The sequence below is a fragment of the Mauremys reevesii genome, linkage group 4 (genome assembly GCF_016161935.1).
Source record: "Mauremys reevesii isolate NIE-2019 linkage group 4, ASM1616193v1, whole genome shotgun sequence".
Classification (NCBI taxonomy): domain Eukaryota; kingdom Metazoa; phylum Chordata; order Testudines; family Geoemydidae; genus Mauremys; species Mauremys reevesii.
The window spans coordinates 19438039-19449221 of NC_052626.1; the positions used below are offsets into that span (position 1 = coordinate 19438039).

The 11183-nt window shown below is 40.7% G+C and overlaps 1 long non-coding RNA gene across 1 annotated transcript in view; it reads right to left on the minus strand.

Annotated features, from left to right (window-relative positions):
• LOC120405250 overlaps positions 1-9120 on the minus strand; it is a 271692-nt gene extending 262572 nt beyond the window's left edge. The window contains exon 1 of the long non-coding RNA XR_005598453.1: positions 9001-9120. This is a non-coding gene — a long non-coding RNA (uncharacterized LOC120405250). The remainder of the gene's footprint in view (positions 1-9000) is intronic.
• Positions 9121-11183: the final 2063 nt, after the last annotated feature.

The window sequence follows — 11183 nt, forward strand, 5'->3', positions numbered from 1 at the left end:
AAGAGCAGGGGCAAGGGGTGACATCCAAACCCCCACTCCCTCCGCCAAGAAAAGCATGGGACCCACCACACCAACATTGGCCATTTTGTCACACTCCCTGTAGCTCCATCATGTAATGCTCCATTAGAATTATATTTTATTATCTCACTCAGCATGACTTGATTCTCTGTATCTTACCTCATTCCTCATAGTACGTCCTGTTGATCTCAGTCTTGCTCTGAAATTTTCTCAGGACTATTAAAGTACAAATTGTACAGAGAGAGTTACATTAAACCTTTTCATAGTCAGTTATCAGAGGCTCTCCGTATGTGCTGGAAGCTCCCTTTCCCTCCCCATTTTGAAAGCAAAATCCTGGAACTAATAGAAAAGATCTTTGGCTCAAGCGTTAGACAGAGAAAGAAAACAGGGAGTGTTTGGCTTTTCAAGCCTCTTCCCATAGTCTGCATGTTCCACTACATCTCTTCAAACAAGTATGTACTAGTCGTCAGCGCTTGATAAGGGAATTACATGTATTAATATATTTAGTCCACAGGACTAGCAAAGTTGCACTAAACAGAGGCTGCTAATAGAACATTATGTCTGTCTCCCCAAGCACTCCATTTGCCTGGATGTAAAAGGCAGACTCCCTGTAGAGAAGTCAATCAGAAGGAAAAAGGTAGCCCTAGTTCTCAATTTCCATAAATCTAAGAAGTGAAAATTAAAGACCCCATGACATCTACATCCATCCACTACACTCTGTGGAAAAGGTGTCCTGAGTCCATCAAGGATGTATTAAGATCTGTTCAAGAAATGGAAGTGTTTGTGGAAGCTAAATTATTAACGTCCTCTGTAGAAATCATATTTATTTAAGTTGGAGAAGGATGGATTTTTCTGTGCTCAGCATTGACATCCCACGTGTTGAGGCTGCTTTGGGCTTCCCAAATGGCAAAAAAGCAGACTTAAAGTTGGAGGGGAAAATCCTCAGTGAGGGCAAATCATTGTAACTCCACTGACTTCACTAGAGCTATGGTGGTTTATACCAGCTGAGGAGCTCCTCTGGTGTAGAGCCAATGTCCCAGTGGAGGGGGCAGGTTTGGGGTGTCCCTGCCTCTCAACAATCCCCGACAGCTGTTCTTTGGAGCCATTCACAGCCGATGCAAGTTAGAGCAGTCTGAGTGCTGCTCTAATTTATGCCAGGGGACTGGCACATTCATTTAATGCCACCTTTGCATTCCTTCTACCCCAAGTCAGATATTTGAGCATTTGAATGTAAAGTTAAATTTTCACTAGTAAAGTTAAACCACTCAGATCTGTGTACAAGTGAACACAATAGGGTTTTGAACAGTCTAATCCAATTTCATTTTTTAATTTGAACAAATATCAATAGAGAACTTTGCCCCATTTTGCTCAGCCCTGTTGAGGACAAGTTTTGTGTGGGTGTCTTCCTGTAAATGTGGATGCATGAGTGAGCTCACATGTTTCCAGCCACATGCACCCCTGACTTTTCAAAAACTTGGTCCAATAGTTCCATTTAATATCGAAAAGTCTATTCCATGCATGATTCTGCTCCTGGTAGAAATAACTACATGCAGTATAGATGAGCATAAAACAGTCATTGGTTTAGCGATCCCAATTCCCTCAGAGAATGTCATAAATGCACGTATTCCTATCTGCATTTCTAGTGCACACATAACCATCTATTCCAAGCACAACATCTCTACAGGCTGGATTTCATGTTTGGATCTGAAAGATGCACATAATGACATGCAGGCAGACAGTTTTGGGGGATTACAGAGGGAAAGAGGTGGCTCAGGAGTCTTGTGAAATGATTTGCTGATACAGTATTTGGTTAACACAGCAGCATCTGATTAGGACTGTTATGTAGATGAGAGCTAGTTCCAGGTCAGTCCAGAGAAGAGAGGGGATGCTAGTTAGCTGAGGGAAGTAGCAAGAGGAGGGAGCAGAAACATCTGCTCCTTCAGTTATGCCGTGTGTTATTATAAGTTCCCAATCAAGGGGTCCTGTCGGACTCTCAGCTGCTTCCAGACGTCAAGGCCCCAGCACTGAGCAAGAGTGGTGCCATTTTCCATCGATGACAGGCGAGGAGAAGACTGAAACCGCTCCTTTTGGGCCTTCCCACGGCAATCTAACCCACAGGGACCTCCAGGCTGCAACATGCTCTTCGTGGAGCTAAATTTGAAGGCAACTTGGAAACTCCAGCTAGCTGCCAAGTTGTGGATCACAGGCTCAGCTCATTTCCAGCTATAATTAAAGTGATGGTTTAAATCTAGGAATTCTCTTGTGGTTTGGTTACCTAGTTAACCCCATAATAAGCTACTCAGTAATAGCTGATGCTAATTACAATAAATACCAATTAGGTAGTATTTAAGCATTAAGTATTTTAGTCTTATTTTAGCAGTAGCTTATGTAGGCAGAGGCAGTATGGTCTAGTGGAGGGGGCCCTTGATGGAAGTCAGGAGCTCCAGTTTGTATTCCCAGTGCTGCAGTGGATCTTAGGCAAGTCAGTTCACCTCTATTCCCTACCACCACTCTTTGCCTATTTAGCTTATTAACTTTAGCTGCCTCTTGCTACATGTTTGCAAGGACCTTGCACAATGGGACCCCACTCTCAAGTGAGGCCCTTTGGTTTTACTCTAGTACAAATAATAGTAATTAGGGCTGTCAATTAATTGCAGTTAACTCTCACGATTAACTCAAAAAATTAATCGTGATTCATCGCAGTTTAATCACATTGTTAAGCAATAGACTACCAATTGAAATGGATTTTTTGGATGTTTGTCTACATTTTCAAATATATTTTCAATTACAACACAGAATATGAAGTGTACACTGCTCACTTTATATTTTTTATTACAAATATTTCTACTGTAAAAGTGATAGTATTTTTCAATTCACCTCATACAAGTACTGTAGTGCAAACTCTATTGTAAGTTGCACATTCACAAATGTAGATTTTTTGTAACATAGCACTCAAAAAAAATGCAAAAACCTTTTGAGTCTACAAGTCCACTCAGTCCTACTTCTCATTCAGCCAATCGCTAAAACAAACAAGTTTATTTACATTTACGGGAGATAATGCTGCCCACTTTTTATTTACAATATCACCAGAAAGTGAGAACAGGTGTTCACATAGCACTTTTGTAGCTGGCATTGCAAGGTATTTATGTGCCAGATATGCTAAACATTTGTATACCCCTTCATGCTTTGGCCACCATTCCATAGGACATGCCTCCATGCTGATGACACTCATTTTAAAAAAATGAGTTAATTAAATTCAACTCAACTCCTTGGGGGAGAATTTTATGTCTCCAGCTCTATTTTACCTGCATTCTGCCATATATTTCATATTATGGTAATCTCTGATGATGACTCAGCACATGTTTGTTTTAAGAACATTTTTACAGCAAATTTGACAAAAAGCAAAAGAGGTACCAATGTGAGATTTCTAAAAATAGCTACAGCACTCAACACAAGGTTTAAGAATCTGAAGTGCCTTCCAAAATCTGAGAGGGACAAGGTGTGGAGCATGCTTTCAGAAGTCTTAAAAGACAATAATAATAGGTATCTCTCACTATATTATATTATTATCTCATAGGACTGGAAGGGACCCCAAAGGGTCATCGAGTCCAGCCCCCTGCCTTCACTAGCAGGACCAAGTACTGATTTTGCCCCAGATCCTAAACACTCCAATGTGGAAACTACAGAACCCAAACTACCAAAAAAAAAAAAATCGACCTTCTGCTGGTGGCATCTGACTTAGATGATGAAAATGAACATGTGTTGGTCCACACTGCTTTGGATTGTTATCAAGCAGAACCCATCATCAGCATGGATTCATGTCCCCTGGAATGGTGGTTGAAGCACGAAGGGACATATGAATCTTTATCGTATCTGGTATGTAAACATCTTGCGACGCTGGCTACAACAGTGCCATGAGAACACCTGTTCTCACTTTCAGGTGACATTGTAAACAAGAAGCGGGCAGCATTATCTCCTGCAAATGTAAACAAACTTGTTTGTCAGAGCAATTGGCTGAACAAAAAATTGGACTGAGTGGACTTGGAGACTCAAGTTTTACGTTTTATTTTTGAATGCAGTTTTTTTTGTATGTAATTCTACATTTGTAAGTTCAACTTTCATGATAAAGATATTGCACTACAGTACTTATATTAGGTGAATTGAAAAATACTATTTCTTTTGGTTTTTACAATGCAAATATTCGTAATCAATATAAAGTGAGCACTGTATACTGTTCTGTGTTATAACTGAAATCAATATATTTGAAAATGTAGAAAGCATCCACAAGTATTTAAATTAATGGTACTCTTATTGTCTACTAGTGTGATTAATCTTTTTTAAATTGCACGATTAATCACAATTCATTTTTTTAATTGCTTGAGAGCCCTAATAGTAATCATTTGTTCTTAAATTCAGGTGGTTGACATGCCTACAATTTCATAATAGGCTCACTGTACAAATTGATCAATTAAGTAGCTTCAGGCAAGTATAGGTGAATCAGGCTAGAACAATAAGGCTACAACTGTCCATGTTTGCTCACGCCATGCCTTGTTTTCATTATGTTTGAGCATAGGTGTGTTAGACATACATAGCAGACTGAACTTGCTTTACAAAAGTTTGTCAAATCTTGAAAAAGCAAGAATTAAGTAGAAAGCTGCTTCTAGTCTCTCCAACACCTTGACTATTTCAATCTTTGGAGCTATGCTTTTCAAAGTTAGAAATCAAAACTGTGCCTTGAAAGATTACGCCAATACTAAAATACGATGGAGACTTTATTATGGTCCCTTAGCACACAATTCCCATACTTCCAATGTCACAAACACTTACTTTTCAGCAAGTGGCTGCTTACTAGCAGGCAAGTCAGAAATGCCAATTTTTGTTAGGGACTTGGTTTTCAAATCCATGTTGTTCTTCCCTTGATTTGTGTGTGAAAACAAGCAGTTTTGGCAGGCTGAATACTGAAATCAGATTTTGCTGTGAAAGTGGCAACATTCAACTGTGGAAATTGATGGATTCAGTGGACTTCACCAGTTTTATAATGAAACACTTGGCTTGCTAATTTTAGCATTATCAAAATTTCGCCCAGTGTCAAACACTGGAGTAGTATTTACAAAATGTTTGTAGGGTTTTTTGCAACTCTCCAACGCCAAATCGACAGTTTGCCTTTAGACTGTGGAATGTTTTCCAGTAGTTAGAGCAATGAAAGGGAGCCAGGACTTCTATTCCCATTGTACCACTGACCCACTGGCAAATCATTTGCCTCAGTTTATTCATCCATAAAACGGATTTAATAGTACTTTCCTAGTTCACGGGGTTTTGAGAGACTTAATGAACTATTTTAGTAAAATAATCTGAGATGAAAGGCACTACTTAGTATATGAGCAAAGCATCACCATAATTATCATTCTGTAATGGGTTCACTGTCAAACAGGGATGATGTATCTAAGTGAGGTGCCACAAGGATCAGTCTTGGGTCTGGTACTAGTCAATATTTTCATTAATGACTTTGATGGAGTGGAGAGTATGCTCTCACCAAGCCAAGAGAGGTTGCAAGCACTTTGGAGGACAGGATTAGAATTCAAAATGACCTTGACAAGATGAAATTCTGTAGAGATAAGTACAAAGTACTTCACTTAGCAAGGAAAAAAAAAATCAAATGCACAACTACAAAATAGGGAATAATTGGCTAGGCAGTAGTACTGCTGAAAGCAGTCTAGGAGTTACAGTGGATGACAAATTGAATATAAATCAACAGTGTGATGCAATTCCAAAAGAAGGCTAATATTCTGGGGGGTATTAACAGGAGTGCTGTAGGTAAGACATGAGAAAATTGTCCCCCTCTACTCAGACCTGGTGAGGTCTCAGCTGGAGCACTGTATCCAGTTCTGGGTGCTCCATTTTAAGAAAGATGTGGAAAAACTGGTGAGAGTCCAAAGGAGAGCAACAAGAATGATAAAAGGTTTAGAAATACCTGACCTGTGAGAAAAGGTTAAAAAACTGGGCATGTTTAGTCTTGAGAAAAGAAGACTGAGGGGGGACCTGATAACAGTCTGTGAATATGTTAAGGCCTGTTTAAAAAGAGGACAGTGACCAATCGTTCTCCAGCTCCACTGAAAGTAGCACAAGGTGTAATCGGGTTCATCTGCAGCAAGGGAGATTTATGTTAGAAATTAGTAAAAACTTTCTAACTATGAGGATAGGTAAGCTTTGGAATGGGCTTTCATAGGAGGTTGTGGAATCCCCCTCAGTGGAGGTTTTTAAAGAAAAGGTTGGACAAACACCAGTCACACATGGTCTAGGTTTACTTGGTTCTGCCTTGGTGCAGGGATCTGGACTTGACAACTTCCAGCCCTACATTTCTATGACTCTGATTTTCATCTTTGGGAACTGAAAGCCACTCAAGAGTGTCAAGCAAACTTGAGAAACAGTTTACTGTAAAACTCTTAATCTAATTTATAAATTATGTTGGAAGAATTAATAGCCATGTCAAGCTAAAAAGTATTTGAACACAACTTTATACAAAAGTACACTCTGTAATGGATGCTCATCCCCTCTGGTGATATCATCATCAGTGCTATTCTTCCTACATTTAGCATGACTTCAGACTTTGGGTTTGTCAATCAAAACTTGGTTGCATTTTGTAGGTTTATATACAAGTCTTGTACATCAACTTTCAAATGAAGATTACTCTGCAAAATGACTAAGACTCTTTTTTCTGTAAATAACTAAATATGTAAATAAACAATTAGCCCCTTTCTGCAGAGAAATTAGGTTGATTAACTCTACTGCAGAAAAACTTGAATTACTCTGATTAGTCTCAGCTACTTAAAAATTTAGAAACAGATGCCTCACTTTGCTAGTCTAGTGATTAAAGCCTGCCTTCACAAAAAAAATTGGATTATGCACACTTAAGACAATACCTAGATTTTTTTTCCCCCACAGCAGATGGCCTGCACAATTAGTGACTTTTTTCAAAAATAATTGTAACTACAACTCATCTGAAGCTAGGACGTGGTTGGTCACAGTTACCAGGAACACTCAAAACAGTATGGAAAACATTAATGAACCTTAGACCACTGTAATTTTCCACTCACTTTAGGACTTGTCATAAAGGGCAAATTTGTCATTTGCCCTACACATCTGTTCAGGAGAGTAACAGTAAATAAGGCACCCACTTATCTCCCCATGTAGCCTACCCATATGGCAAACAGCATGGGAGATGCAGAAGACAGTGCTTAATTTGTGCCGGGGCTTGCCAGAGCTGAGCCCTGGCACCTCTAGGCTTGGCAGTTCAAAGCCCCGGCACCTCTGGGCTTGCCATGTCAGTTATGAAAGTAAAATAATTGTTTGAGCCCCGGCACTTTTCACTACAAATTAAGCACTGGCAGAAGAACATGGTCCATAGAGGTGCTACTCCCACCCCTGTGCAAGTGGGCAGAAGCAGGAGGTGGAGGAGCCTTGGATCTGCTCTCCTAACACTCTGGTCAGTGCAGCTGTACCAGTGCAGAGGAGGAATAATCTGTGCCAAGCGTGGAGCTGGTGCACATTACTGCCCCTGGAGCCAGGGAGGAACCAGGGACCACACTGGGACTCAGACACAGTACGGTTCTTTGTCCACTCCTGAAGCAACACAACTGGCCCTTACTCAACTCCTTAACTGGTGTAAATTAGTTTAACCCTTTTAAAGTCAATGGAACTACATTAATTTACACCAGCTGAGGATTTGGCCTGAAATGTTGAGTGGCGTTATTCCCCACTGGCTGTTTCTACACTCCATACAAAGGCCCTGATTCAGCAAAGCACTGACTCTCATGTTTAAATAAAAGCACCCTTCTTAAATAGGCATATTTTCCTGAACTGGGGTCTAAGGGCTAAATTCTGTTCTCACCAGTACCAGTATCAATTTGGACTAACTCCATTAACTTCAGTGTAGTTATTTCACGTGTAAACTGTTGTAACTGAGGTCAGAATCTGGCCTAAATGGGATCATAAGAAAATACCATGACTGAGCTACTTGGGGTGATTGTAACCTCCAACAGCTACAGTAACATCCTACTTTCTCCATTACTTATCATTCATACCAGTTTGAGAGAGAGTTATTTACCAACTTTCCTCAAAGAAACAAAACAATCTCACATTTTAAATCAAAAGATCCCTGAATCATTCTCAGATACGAGTCTGTTTTATTACATATTTCTCTGATTTACTAACATCCTAAGCAGAGTATTGAAAGTGAGGATTAAAATTAATACTTTACCATATTCATACTTCTCCATATACCTTTCACTGTCTGCTGCATCATGTTCCATACTCTGTGCCTCATTTGTACAGAAACACTGCAGATTTCAAAATAGGATTCTATAAGACATTGACATAGAGAGATAACATGAGAGAGAAAATATAGCTACTATGAACCGGGCACTGGTGTAAATCACAGGTAACTCCACTGAGGTAAATGAACTTGCACTGGTATAAAATTGGTATAAGTGAGACGAGAATCAGGTCAGGATATTGCTGTATCTTAATTGCATTTTTTAATGTTATATACACATCCCTGCTAGAGCGCCCCCAGCTGGCCTCTCACTAGGCTGTTCTGTTTGGCACCTACCTCATTGAGCCCTCTGTGCTACTGAAGCCTCTGGTGTCTGAATGGAGTCCAAGCACTGCCCCAGCTGGGGTCTCTGGTCACACTCTAGGGTGCAGATCCCCTGTCTAGCACCCTTTTCTGAAAGCTGAGACCCCACAGTCCAACTGCCTAGGCTGTGCTGACCCCCTCAGGCTTCCCATCGTTTAAGTACATCCTCTCTCAGAATCGCACCTATTTCACTCTTCAGGGGAACACAATAGGTGAAGCAAACCAATACACGGATGGCATGGGATTCTAAAAACCCTCACTCTTTACTTAGGTAGCATAAGCAATACACAGAGCTAGACAAAATAATAAACACACTTCTATGCGTTTCCCTGCCTCAGTTTCCTTACCATGCTGGAGAGTTCTTGGGCTTAGGGCAGTATCCTCTGGGACCATCCAGGTTTTCTATCTTGCATGTGGCTTCTCTTCCAAATCATGGAGTCTCTCTCTCCCTCCTCCCAGACAGCTTCCTTTCTCCTTGGCTTGTCCTGCAGTTAAGCAGGCCCCCCTGCTACAAAAGCATGCCCTTTTCACCTCTCCAAGATGCTAGTGAGTCCCTAGACTTTATATGTCCTACCACCAGCACCTGGTTTCTTTGTTCTACGCTTCTCCAGCTCCCTGCAGAGAAACTTGGTTGAACTGAACTGGTTTCCACAAGTTTCAGCCAATCCGTTGTCCCAAGGTGTTTCCACCTGACTAGGTGACCATTTAAGGTCTAACAACCAACTACTGTACCAAGTCTGGCAGGTACTTGATCAGCCCTATCAGCAAATACCACACATATAGTGGTATTCAGAAATACAGCAGTTTCATAACATCAGAGTTCATAAGCAGTGCATAGGCAAATTCCCCACATCATCATACAACATTTCCTAGCAATTATCTGTGGCCACATATTCTTATGAAGTGATGTCTCTGAGTCTGTAAGTTAAGCAGGGTTATGTGTGCTCAGTACTTGGATGGGAGACTCCTCAAGATACATCTTGCTGCTGTTGAAATTAATCATATTTTGTTCCAACCCAATTCTCCATTTTGGTGTAAGGGTGCTGTACTATACATAATATGTATAATCAACATCCTGGTTGCTGATAGTCATTAAGATTAGAACCAGTTGGGAATTTTCCATTTAAATATGGTTTCATGAGAAAACGCCAATGTGTCAAACCCAAAATGTTTCCCAGAAACACTGTGAACTTTTGACCCTGTGTCAGGGTTTCCAAAATACAAACTTTACAGAATTTCTGGTTTGTAAGAAATCTTGGAGGGGGGGGGGGGGGAATGGTTTTGTTCTAAATTGGAACTAAGCCAAATTTCAGAATGTTGAAATTTGGTGTGAATTGGAAATTCCAAGTTTTGGCCAGCTCTAATTAGCACCCCACTGCATGTTTTACAAGAGTTAATGCAGCCCTATTGTCCTAACCACATTCCAGACTCAGGGAATCTGAGTTGGCCTAAATTCCCTCTGATTTGTCAGCTGGTTGCCATATTCTCCAGCACATCCTGTTCTAACAGGTCATGAAGTGTTTATATGAATTGTTAAGTAATTGCCATGGTTTACCTCATGTGTGGTTGGATTCAAGTGGGGAGTGAAGTGTTCCCAATATATTCTCTCATTCCCAGCACCTTCAACCCTGCCCTGCCCCCCAACTCCCCAAGACCCCCCAAACACTGGTTTACAAATATTAATGAAGCATCAATAAACCAATTTGAGAAACATGGAGGAAATACAGTATCAAATTTTATTATTATTATTATCATCATTAACAACCTATCCATTCTTTATGGAGTATTGACATGCAGAAAGCAAAGTTTATTATTAAACTACACTGATCAAGTAGCAGGCCATAGCCTCAGCTGATGCAAAAATCAGTCTTGCTTCACTGAAGCCAGTGGAGTTTTGCTGATTTACATCACTTGAAAAACTGGCCATAAAAATCTTTACACGATGAAAAGCAATGGCCTTGGTGCATTTGGAAGGAGGTTTTCTGGCAAGCCTTATGTTCTTTCCCCTCTCTTTTCAAGCCCCAGTGTCACAGGGATCATGTGTTTGTCCTTGTTCAAACCTACCAGTGCCTTCTGACTTCAGCTAGGAAGAGTCACTCAAGATAGCAAAGGCTGGGAGCACCTGTGTCTAGCCCAGAAATTCCAGGACCAGCTTGAACCTCCCCTTTTAATATTTTATTATGGTAGCAACTGGAGGTCTAGTAGAAATGAAGGCCCCATTGTGCCAGGCACTGCATGAACACGGTGAGAGACAGGCCCTCACCTAATGAGCTCAGAGAAAGGATGGCAGGGGAGACAGGCACAGAGAGGGAATGTGACTTGCCCGCAGTCACAGAGAAGGTCAGTGGCAGAGCTGGTCATGTTTCCTGATTGCCCGTCTAGTACCCTATCTGCTAGATGAATTTGCCTTGCATGGCTGCTTCTATTAATATCTTTCCATTGGTCTTTGGAGTAGTGGTAAATATGAGGAGCAAATAATTTATAATCCTGGGCTTTATTTTCTTACAGGAGTTCTACAATGTTCCCTTGA